We start from the raw sequence: 12,625 nt of genomic DNA on the forward strand, positions 1-12,625 counted from the left end.
TTATATGGGAGCCCCACTAAATATTCATTTTATTTTGTTTTTAGTATTCCTTGTTATAGCGGCAACAGAAATACATCATCTTTGAAAATTTCAACTGTCTAGCTATCACGGTTCATGCGTTACAGCCTGGTGATAGACAGACAGACAGACGGACGGACAGCGCGGAGTCTTAGTAATATTAGGGTCCCGCTTTTACCCTTTGGGTACGGAACCCTAAAACATGTATAAGCGGCATACACTACCTAGGTACCTTCTAAGGAGGAGGAATTTTACTGAGTACCTAATATAGGCACCTGTAAACAATTTGTCATATAATTGGGTGTTTGTGAGGTTGGATCATAATGACATCTAACTAATGTCATTCAAATATCGTACTTTTCCGTACATGTATTGGTGCGGGAAAGACGCACTAAATGAAATAGCTGTAAGTACCTACTCTGGACTGGAAGAACCGTGATGTGCACAAAAACAGGCCAATTCGAACATACACTGAAATCAGAATAATAATTTATTTTAATCATCATCATGCATTCATTGTTAAATTTAGTCATATATGACTAAATATCATATAGTCATATACTTACAGCTATTTCATTATTTTAATTACTTATTAGTATTACCTACCTATTTTTTGATGGAAACAATGTCCATCTAACAAGAAACTTCAATCAATAGGTACTATAAGTATGCTATGCTATGAGAGATTGAATTGAAGGTACTTACTTATTTTAATTTCAACAACAGTATTCTTATGAAATTATTCATAAATGCTTTTAAGCCCTTGATAATCGATTATCTTTATCCGTCATTTTGTCATTTGTGTTTGTTAGAAAGGGACAAATTTAACAAAGGTAGATGCTAAGTTTTATGAATAAGTGGTTTAATATATAAGTCAGTACGTCTTTCCCATAAAGGCACACGGGGCTCGTGCCCAGGGCCCCCATCCTCAGGGGGCCCCGAAAGACAGACAGTAACAGTAGGTATATTTGATTACCCATAAAAAATAGATCATCTAAAAATATTAACATAATTTTTCACCAGAATTTTAAATTTCAGCTGGAAACCTTTACATGCCAGACCATCGACATCGAACAGTGTAGGTAAATGGTAATTATGCTAGTTATCTTTAAAAGTATTTTCACACAGACTTCAGAGGGCCTACCGCGAACCACGTTCGACGTGTTGCCTCTCTGTCGCACTTGTAAATTCGTACGTATGTGCGACAGAGAAGTAACACGGCGAACGTGTTTCGCGATAGGCCCTCGTTTACCCACGTTTCTCTTCGAATTGGTTAGTCCGAATTGTGATCGTTTTCAGGGTTCCGTCGGTCAGTCCGCCCGTCCGTCCGTCCGTAGATCACAGTCATTTTACTCAAGAACTATAAGATATAAGGATATTAAAATAAACATAGGCTTTTCTAAGATATAAGTTATATAGGAGGCAAACGAGGACACGAATCACCTGATGGTAAATAAGCGATTACCGTCGCACATGGAAAGTCCATGAAGATCTTTTTAGGGTTCCGTACCCAAAGGGTAAAACGGGACCCTATTACTAAGACTTCGCTGTCCGTCCGTCCGTCCGTCCGTCCGTCCGTCCGTCCGTCTGTCACCAGGCTGTATCTCACGAACCGTGATAGCTAGACAGTTGAAATTTTCACAGATGATGTATTTCTGTTGCCGCTATAACAACAAATACTAAAAACAGAATAAAATAAAGATTTAAATGGGGCTCCCATACAACAAACGTGATTTTTGACCAAAGTTAAGCAACGTCGGGAGTGGTCAGTACTTGGATGGGTGACCGTTTTTTTTGCTTTTTTTTTTGTTTTTTTTTTGCATTATGGTACGGAACCCTTCGTGCGCGAGTCCGACTCGCACTTGCTCGGTTTTTTTTTCTAAATAAATTGCCGCTCCCAACCGCGTTATTGCGGTGCACGGCGCGGCGTATGGAGTTATCTAATAGTACTTAATCTAAAAATGTTAACTTAAGGTAGAAGTACTAGTGCTCGACGCTGCACTAGTATTCGACATGGGCACTTTATGTCAAAGTGACAAGGATTAAATTTGAATACAGAAAAATCTTCGCCGTTCAAATTTAACCTATATTACTTTGACATAAAGTGCCTGTCGTAAATAGCTATTAGGGTTCATGTATGTGTTTAATTAGTCTCTACGTTTAGGTTACTATTTTTACTTTTGTATATCATGTTTTACTTTGTGCTCGTATATTATGTCAAATGAATTGCGTGGAATGTTTTATATCTAGTTATAAGTCTAGAAATTCATGCTCCTTTCATACGTGCTTAATATTGTACCTATTTATAAGTCTAGGATTCGTGCTCCTTTCATACGTGCTTATAATTAACGAGATTGGCAAAAATATACATTACTGACTCTGCATGATACACCCACTAGTTGAAGAAGGTACCAAACGGCCTTGTGTTTTACTATATAAGGCAGAGCCGTTTCGTGGCTTATTCAGAGATATCAGAGACATCAAGAGAGCTTCACTCATACCAGCCTGAACACTCTCCAAGTGAATAAATCAAATATATGTGTTTTCATTTCACACAACACATATACCGGTAAATGGAGGTATAGCGGACTTCGAGACAGCACAGCGGCCAGCGCGTTCCAGCGGCGGATTTCTACGCTTCTCCCAACGAACCCCCACATCACGAAAAGCTACAGTCTACACTCCACAGTGCCCATGTCGAATACTAGTGCAGCGTCAAGCACTAGTACTTCTACCTTATTTCTTTTACAATAATTTAAATTTCAGCTGCAAACCAGATTCAGATCAGATCTACACATGCCAGAGTACCTCTGTCAACATCAAAGAGTGAAAATGGTAATTATGCTAGTTTTGCTTTTAGGTAAAAGTATTTTAGTTTTCACACAGATCTCAAGTAGTTTATCCACGTTTCTCTACGAAACCGATAGTCCGATTTGTGAACGTTTTTAGGGTTCCGTAGCCAAAATAGCAAAAAAAGAAACACTTATACTTACAGTAATTTTACTCCAAAACTATAAGATAAGTATAAGGGTATTTTAATAAAATTTGGAACATGTGTTTTTATATGTACCTACTTATATGATATAGGAGGCAAACGAGCACACGAATCACCTGATGATAAGATTACCGTCGCCCATGGATACCCGCAACATTACAGTCGCAACACCGTAGGGGTTGTAATTTCCTAATTTCGATGTTGGCCTCTTTTCTTGAAGGTTTGAAGGTCGAAACGAAATCATCATTATCATCATCATCATCATCTTCCTCGCGTTGTCCCGGAATTTTGCCACAGCTCATGGGAGCCTGGGGTCCGCTTGGCAACTAATCCCAAGAATTGGCGTAGGCACTAGTTTTTATGAAAGCGACTGCCATTTGTACTTCCAATCCAACTCAGAGGGTAAACGAGGCCTTATTGGGATTAGTTCGGATTCGTCACGATTTTTTCCTTCACCTAAAAGCGACTGGTAAATATCAAATGATATTTCGTCGAAAAACTCATTGGTAGGTACGAGCCGAGTTTGAACCCGCGAACCTCCGGATTGCAAGTCGCACGCTCTTACCGCTAGGCCACTAGCGCTTCTTAGAGAAACGAAATGCTACTATAAAAGTGGGTAAGGTTAATATTAGGTTAGATAAGAACTGCGACCCTTACAGAACCGAAATGCTACTAGAAAAAGGTGACGAAGTGGATTACTATATATGGTGATCAGTTAAATGCCAGCCAAAATTTACATATATGGCATTTCAGACTGTTTTGAGAAGTCGGTTTTTTTCTATTAAATATTATTTTTGGCATAGGTACATTTATCTCAACTTAGTAGGTTATTCAGTGGAAGTTTTATCAACACCGGTTTATCAATAACGTTCTAATGTATGTGTACGTATTAGTATGATAATCTCGCTTATTGATAGGTACGAACTACGAGTGTGGTATCATTGGGAATTAAGAAATGGGGCAAAACATCTTAAAGTTCATACCCCATGCAACTTTCATCGAAACCGGTTAAATGTGTGCGTCCGCTTAAGGATTTATACGGAGATGGTCTTCGCATGCTCTTTAATAGTTTACTTGAGGATTCTTTACCTACTAGGTATTCGGTAGTATGCGAGATTTGCTCTCACGCGGACGCCGATATGCATGTCTTCAAGCAGGTCATTAGTATCAGCTATTACTAGGTAAAACATAGATCGGTATAAAACAGATAAGAAGTTCAAAGTAAGGTATTTAAACGGTCTAAGTCTTACCTGCTTGGTTAACAGCTAACTACGACTGACAAATAAAAATAAGTGAAGGTACTAACTATTAATGTTTTATGTTTGTAATTTATTTTTAAAACTTATTTTAACGTGTGAAATGTTCCAGCACAAACTTCAGCTACTGCATCTACGAGTACAGGCCAAGCTTGTCTGAAATCTGGAATAAGCATTCGACCGGATAAAGGTAAGCGTAGAATTGAGAAACAAAAAATGATATTGGCTCAATTAATGCTATTGCCTATTGAGCATGCGTCTTGTCCACCGAACAAGAAATGGTTATGGTTCAAAACCATACATTAGACCAGACAAGTACAGTCCGTATAAGTAAGTGAAGCCTGCAGTGAAGTATGTAATTTAAGTACAAAGGTATTTAATTTATAGGACTTATTTACTATAAGGGCCAGGTGTTCAAAATGATCTTAACGCGACTTGTATTGTTAAGAGAATAAGTGCGTATGAAGATGGTATCAAGGTAATTTTGAACACCTCGTCCGCTTAGCAACATCTGCTGCTGACGTGGGAGTATCAAAAAAACTCTACCTATGTTGACGAGCTCTTATTTATCACTAACTTACATTCCATGCTTGATACGTTCACGACAGCACGGGCATGGTATGATACTGCATGGATGGGTAGAGCATTTACGTATTTTTAGTCACTCGCGCGACGGGTTTCCGAAAGCTTCATCATCATCATAACCATCATATCAGCCGAAAGACGTCCACTGATGGCCAAAGAACTCCCTCAACGATCTCCACAGCGGCCGGTCACGCGCCGACCCCATACAACTCCATCTTGTAGAGGACCTTCCCACGCTGCGTCTTCTGGTCCGTGGTTTCTAGAGCTTATAGGTCTCCATTTTTAAGTAGGTAGGTACTAATACTACTAATAAAGAGGCGAGCAGCTAGTACCTCTATAATTATGCGGATTATTTGATTTCAGCGTCAATACCAGCGAAACGCCCCCGCTTTGCTGACAAACAACCTGGCGGGTCTAGGGATACTCTAGTTCTTGCTTCTGATAATCGAAAAACGCAGCGAGCAAATCAAAAGACTAGGTAAGTGAATATGGTATTGTTACTCGTATTAAAAAAATATGTTTATCTCTCAGCAGTTTGAAAATTAATTCCAAAGTTATTGGTTAATATTTACGCACAGCATATTATTATCTCATCTTCGTTTTAAAGGATGTATACGGCGGAATAGTACCAAATAATACTTTTTAATCTCTGCCTGCATACATACCATTGCTTAAAACAAGCCTAATTTCATCCACTTGGTAAAATGTTCTCATACATCTTTTAATTTTTCCGCGGATGTACTTATGTTTGCATTGTACGAATGCATTTAAGAGACCAAAGATTTCTACGGAGTTACATTTAAATTAATTTTACATGTTACAGATTACAATACAACGAAGAAAGAATTGCTGAAGAAGCTCATGAAAGTGAAATCGAGTTTACTTTATTAAGAGTCTGCCTAATAGGTAGCTTAGGACTTTAACCAGATAAATTGTTTTTTAAATCCATCTTTAAAACATGGTATCTAAGAGAATTTTAAATAGAGAGTTACTGTCATGGTAAATTATGTAAGTAGCTACAGTACTCTACATTTACTGCCATCTTTCGACAGAAGATTAAACCTGTTAGAACGCCATTTGACTTTGATCATTATTCTTTCACTGATATCACAGAATAAGTAATAGTATTTGATATGTGTAAACTTCTTAAATATTAATATTAACACCATCTACTCGAGAGTAGGCCAAAGGTATGGTGCAATCTTTTCTAGCGATGGCGCCATAACCTTTGGCCTACAGTCGAGTAGATGGCGTTAATTTCAATATGTAACAAATTTACACATACTTATCAGTGAAAGAATAAAAGGGCTCATTTAGTCGATGCGAGAACTCGCATGCGAGTTTCATTACATTGCGGTTTTCGATCGGTCGGTTGAATTGGACTTAACCAACAGTCCGCAATGTAGCTTAAATCGCATACACGCTTCGCGCGCCGTCTTAATCAGCCTTATGGATCAAAGTCAAATGGCGTTCTAATTCTAACAGTTTTAATTTTCTGTCGAAAGATATTGGCAGTAAATTTACAGTGGCTAGATAATTTATTTTGACAATCCGCCTCTATACACTCTATTTTCATTGATGGTATCAATGCACGCTATATTTAGTACAGACTATGTAACTATGTTTGTACGGGTCAAATCTTGCAAGTTAAATTTGACCCACTTCCCGACTTCCAATGAAGCTGGAAATTTGTATACATAGTAAGGCGAGACAGGCGGTGGCCATAGAACTCTGTGATAAAACAACGAAACCTAATTGTGTTTGGGGTTTATAGAATTGTCTCGATGAGTAATTGACTATTAGTTGCCCGTGGAATAAAAGTACAGTCAGCGATAAAAGCTTGTACTAAAATATTTTTTTTTGCCATAAACTTATTATTTTGGTTAAAGTTAGATCTATGGGTTCGTTTTGGTAGGGTCTTAACTGAATGAGTTTTATTTTATGCGTATTAACTTGGAGATTGTGATTCTGTAGCCATTCTGCGTCAGGGGTTAATGAGGATCAGCTCATAGGCCTCATAGCGTAATAATTAACACACACACTATCACACACAGCCCACAGCTGATACGGCTTAAAGTTATAGGTATAATATAGTATAATTTCGACTGTTGAGTTGAGTGTGTGACGGTAATTCAGTTAGTTCCTACTTCCTTTTTACAGTTATATTTGTGTTTACCTTATCCTATTTAAATATATTAATTCTAAGATTAGTTTTTGAAAAATCTTTAGACAAACATGTTAGATTTTGTAACGAGTACAGTGTATCCGTTTGTAAATTCTACCAGAATATATTTTGTACAGTTCAGTGTTTAAAAACATAGGTACAGCATATTTGTACATTCAGTATTCAAATTGTGCAATAAGAACAAATATGTATACAGTGGAACCTGGATAATTGCAATCTCAAGGGACCGGCCATTTTTTGTCAATTAACCAGGTTTTTCATTTAAGCAGGTCGTGTCAATTAACGAGGTTCAAGAAATCGTTGTGTCAATTATAGAGGTTTTCATTAATAGAGGTTGCGTTCTGACAAATTTCTTTTATGGAGGTGCAAATAACCATTGAAAGTAGATTTACACGCTTAAATTCTGGGTTTCTGTTCTATATATTGCTTCTGTCTATACTTGTACTTTTGCACTACATTAATTACTACTTTATTATCTTATTAATCATTTGGGTTTAAAAATTCCCTTGAATTGTAGAAGAAAGTCTTATTAGAATGTAAAAAGCATACTTTGTTTTTGATTAAATCAAAACTATTTCACCTACTACAGGCTGTGATAGATACCCAATAAATAAATTGAATTCTGGATGAAGATATAAATAAAATGATCATAGCTATTAAAATATTGTTTCTGCTGTCTACAACTACATTATTTCAATTACAGAGGTAATAAGTAAGACTCGTTTCAATAATAGAGGTAAAAAGAAAAGCAAAAATAACGGATTTTTTTAGCACAGTGTCAATTATAGAGGTCTTAGTTGCGATGTGGTCAATTACAGAGGCAAAATTACGAAAAGCACTAAAATCTAAATTGCAATTATAGAGGTTCCAAACTTTCAATTATAGAGGCCTTTTGGTCTCAAGGGACCGGGACCGGACTTTTGGTTGCAATTATTGAGGTTTTCCATTTATCCAGGTGCCAATTAACCAGGTTTCACTGTATATATATATATATATATATATATATATATATATATACAGGGTGGAAAGGCACGACGATCCTTCCCGGAAGTATTAGGTCGTTTAAGTGATACAGAGACTATTGGTAATGGTAAGAATCGTTAATTGAGTAAAAAATAAAAATTGCAAAAATACTACTTTTTAACTGTGGTGATAACCCTATAGCATGTGCACATGACGGCTAGATTAAGGATCTCCGTCGGGAAAGCTCGGGACTTTACACTTTTTTCCGATCGTTGACAGTATCGCAATGATGTATGAATGACACATAAATGTCAAATAAATCAAATGCATGCAAAAATATTACAAACAATTTTATTACTTTCTTAGATAATTACTTTTTTCCAATATTTAATACTATCTTCTTTTCACATACGGTGTTCAAATGTACCTCCGTGTATTACAACGCCGCCGCAGCCCGTACCCGAGTATGTCGATGCACATGCGATGTAGTGTATGCTCTTCGTCATTTATCCTCCGCAGAAAGCACCAATTAGCCTTTGTCTCATTTCGTCCGCAGTTTCACATTCCGTTTGGTTTGGTACACCATATCTTTTACACAGCCCCACAAATTTAAATAGCCACGAGCATCTAACATTTTTATTTGAAGAATATGACATTCAATAAGTATAGTTCAATGAAAATTTAATTTCAAACATCAGACGTCTTGTCTATTTCCTACCACGCAAGAAGGTTTGTTAGTTTGGTATTGAAGAAGTATTTATTCTTGATTTATTCTTAGTATTTAATTTTTGCAAGTTCATTTGGTGCAACTAACACAACCTACTTGTTATTTTTAGTTATTTTAGATAGTTTCCAATTATTCGAAAATAATTTGGTGAAACGTGTTAAGAAACTAAAACCTTTTTATCAGTCAAGGAAACCAGAGATATTTATAAGACGATTGCGTACTTTTGAGTGGTTGTCAATGTCACCATTTGAACTGTCGTTGTAAACAATGTTGTGGTTAGTATTATTAATATTAAGGAATAACATAACTATTTCATTCAAGTATTGAACAAGTGGAACCACTAAGAAAGCGAAAATCCTGCAATGATTCTTACCGTGCTGTAAGCAGACCTAAAAATGGTTAGATGGCAACAAATTAGCATAATTTCCTGTCGAATACTGATTGTTTACAAGTAAGTTCATTGACCCTGTCACCTGTTAGGGTTAGAACAAAGTAGTTTTTTGCGTGGATGTTTAAAAGGTCATAATTTAGAAACGGTTGCCCATATTAACATAGTTTCTATGGAGAAAATATAGAGCTTAGGCTAAACTATCTCCCATTTCCGGAAAGGATCGTCGTGCCTTTCCACCCTGTATATATATATATACATATATATATACCATATATTCAGTCTGGCCATTAATTCAGCTATTCATAGTCTCACGTTCATACTGCATGTTTGGTACCTGGACGACGGCACCATCAGCGGAGACTCAAAAACGGTCCTGGCAGACTTATCCCTCCTCTTCAGTCGGTCCCTCAATACTGAGGATCGTGACATCATATCCTTCTGTTGAAGACCAGGTTCCTCCATAGGGTTCTGTTCCCCGCCAAGCGCATGGCCTCGTGCAGTTTTAATAGCATAGGTGTCGTAATTTGAGCACACCAATCTAGTAGGAGGAGGGCCCTGAGGTGTCGTGCCTTCAACTTTTCCCGTTATTATTACTCTTTTACTATTAACTTAGACAAATGTGAATTGTACATTTCCGAAAACTTAGAACCCTCTTTAGCAGCCCAGGTACTTCAAAGTTTTTCGAGTTTAGCCCCAAACATTAAAATCTTATCAAAGGATAATCTCCACCTTCTCGGCTCCCTCATTTTCGATGAAGCTATTCCGTCTGTTTTGGCCAAATCGATTTCTAAATTTTATGTTAATTCAGATCTTTTAGTCAAAATTAGTAGCCATTCGGCCTTATTTATTTTAAAATGTTGTTTGTTGGTTCCCAAATTTACGTACTTGCTCCGTTGCTGCCCTATCTGGAAAGTCGCTAGTTTAGTCCAACCTATCGATAGTCTCCTTAAGTCACAACTGGAATCGATTTTGAATGTCCGTTTTAATGAACCGGCTTGGACCCAAGATTCTTTGCCCATTATTAGGTTTGGCGGTTTAGGAACACGCAAAATATCGAGTTTTGCTCTGCCTGCATTCTTGTCCTCAATCCATAACACGTCTGATCTCGCAGGTAAAATCCTTAAAATAACAAACTGCGAGATCGCGTTCTTGGATGAGGCCAAGAAAGCCTGGCTAGCTAAACTGCCAGATGTTCCACCTAGACCCGAGAGGCAAAGGGCCTGGGACAACTTAGCCCCCACTGCCGTTCTAAAATCCCCAATTGACACTTCGTCGGGAAGGGACCACGCAAGGCTCCTAGCTGTGTCCATTCCAGAGTCTGGACAATGACCCTTTCGATTTCCAACTTCTGAAATCTACGCTGAAGCTATGGGCCTGACTGTTCGGCAGTTATTTTTGCACAGTATCGTTTTGCTTACACACAAATCGTCTACACTCATGACTTGTTACGTCTCGCTTCTCAAAACCGAATCTTTAACCTGCCCGTTCCAAAAGTCTTCTCCGCCTTCGGTAAACGATTTGAGGACCACCTTAAGGCTTCAACCTACAGTGCCATGCTAAAGCATTGTTATCTCAAATCGAAGACAGATCAGTTATTGAGGCCAAAAAGCTTACCTACACTCTTCTTCAATCACTTAACTACGTGGAAACAGCTAGAAGCTATACTAAGTAATATTTTATAATGTGCGCAAATATTTAAGTGTCATTTTTAGTAATTTTGTAACTTGCATGCTATACCTATTAAGTAACTAAATCCAGATACTGTACAAATCTAAAGGCCCCTGTACACAATGGGCCAGCGCCGGCCAGTCCAAGGGACGCAGCCATGCGGTAGAATGAGATATTAGGCTACGATACAGAGGGGCTACCCGAAAACCGTAATTCGCAAATTACGGGGATTTTTCTCTTTTACTCCAATGAAGGTGTAATTAGAGTGACAGAGAAAAATGCCCGCAATTTGCGAACTTCGATTTTCGCGGTTATATGTAGCCCAGGTCTCACCTAGTGCGGGGGCCCCTGGTAAATATGTAAACCATAGTTTATTGGTAAATAAATTATTTTATTTTACTAATTTTATGGCTGCACGCCTATCCATCACCCAACAACGGCACTTTCATCGAGCCAAACACTCAGAATTGCTATCGGACTCCGGGTCAGGGCCGATGTATGCGTGGACCGCAGCTGTGCCTCTAGTGGGGCCCCTGTTGATCGCCTTGGCCACCACGGACTCGCCTGCTCCTCGGGCGCCGGCCGCCTTTCCCGTCATGCCGCGCTCAACGACATCCTGAGGAGAGCGCTCGTCAGCGCCGACGTCCCTGCGGCTCTGGAGCCCCAGATCGCAAGGGATGACGGCAAACGCCCCGACGGGATGTCGTTGATCCCCTGGCGGATGGGCCGGGCGCTGGTGTAGGACGCCACCTGCGCAGATACGCTGGCGGTGTCCTACATTTTAGCCACCAGCAAACAGGCCGGGGCGGCGGCTGACGTCCGAGAACTCTTCAAGGTGAATAAATATAGTTGTCTCGGCGCATACTACGAATATGTAGCCTTTGGCGTCGAGACACTAGGTCCATGGGGTAGGGGGGCTCGGGGACTCCACAAGGTGCTCAGCAAACCTAAGGGAGGCCACAGGTGATCCTCGCGCAGGCAGCTTTCTCGCGCAAAGATTGGCCATAGCAATCCAGCGCGGGAACGCTGCCTGCGTGATGGGCACCCTACCAAGGGCGCAAAATTTTTAGCTTCAGTTATCTTAATTGTAGTTAATTTTAGTTTTATATTCATTTTAGAACACTTATTATTTATAATAAATGAGTTTTTGTATATACCAAGTATGAACTTAAGAAATTAATAAAGTTTGTAATAAACTCACAGGTGTTTTATTTTCTACGATAAAAAGTTTTGAATGAGTTTAGGGCGGTTTTTATCGGTTTAGGAAGTCACTATTATCGATTTTTCGCAGCACTACTTTCTATCATGTCGGTTATTATCGTTTCGAGAACTCACTATTATCGATTTTTACAGCACTGCTTTCTATAAACCATAGATAAATATATAGATAATATATTTCTTTATCTGTGCTATAAACAATTTTCTTTATGTTGGTATGAATAGATGCTCATCAGTCATACGTCAGTCAAGTCCTGTCAAAACGAACCGTTTGACAAAAACGTACTATGGAGTTCCGCCTCTTAGAACGTAGTGATTATATGCTCTTTGGTCAAAATCATGTTATCATGCTTTGCTTGATTGTGTTGTTGTGTTGGATTGTGCTTGCTGCTTGATGAGCTGTTTTTATTTTATAAACTACAGTGTGTACAACCATCCATCATTTATTTGATTGAGTGTAAAACCAACTGTAGTTTTCCCTTCCTAGCATAGTTATAATTTAAGTTAGTTCATTTTTATTTTGTTCGATAACCTACAAGTCCTTTTACAGAATAGGTTTCATTGATTTTCATGGGAACATTGGGAACTACACATCATCTCGAAATACTTTTTACTACGA

The 12,625-nt window shown here is 38.5% G+C and overlaps 1 long non-coding RNA gene across 1 annotated transcript; it reads left to right on the forward strand.

Moving 5' to 3' along the window:
* Nucleotides 1-4,362: 4,362 nt before the first annotated feature.
* LOC134796853 (uncharacterized) lies at nt 4,363-6,547 on the forward strand. The gene is made up of 3 exons (XR_010145012.1): nt 4,363-4,459; nt 5,218-5,332; nt 5,678-6,547. It is a non-coding gene; the product is annotated as an uncharacterized LOC134796853 (long non-coding RNA).
* Nucleotides 6,548-12,625: the final 6,078 nt, after the last annotated feature.

This window comes from Cydia splendana, chromosome 14 (assembly GCF_910591565.1).
Source record: "Cydia splendana chromosome 14, ilCydSple1.2, whole genome shotgun sequence".
Classification (NCBI taxonomy): domain Eukaryota; kingdom Metazoa; phylum Arthropoda; class Insecta; order Lepidoptera; family Tortricidae; genus Cydia; species Cydia splendana.